Genomic DNA, 304 nt, shown 5'->3' on the forward strand with positions numbered 1-304 from the left:
TTTATTTGCGTAGAGGTGTTTATAGTATTCTCTGATGGTAGTTTGTATTTCTGTGGGGTTGGTGGTGATATCCCCATTATCATTTTTTAGTGCATCCATTTGATTCTTCTGTCTTCTGTATTAGTCTTGCGAGCAGTCTATCAATTTTGTTGATCTTTTCAAAAAACCAGCTCCTGGATTCACTGATTTTTTTGAAGGGTTTTTTGTGACTCTATCTCCTTCAGTTCTGCTCTGATCTTAGTTATTTCTTGCCTTCTGCTAACTTTTGAATGTGTTTGTTCTTGCTTCTCTAGTTCTTTTAATT

This window comes from Mandrillus leucophaeus, unplaced genomic scaffold (assembly GCF_000951045.1).
Source record: "Mandrillus leucophaeus isolate KB7577 unplaced genomic scaffold, Mleu.le_1.0 Scaffold60, whole genome shotgun sequence".
Taxonomy (NCBI): domain Eukaryota; kingdom Metazoa; phylum Chordata; class Mammalia; order Primates; family Cercopithecidae; genus Mandrillus; species Mandrillus leucophaeus.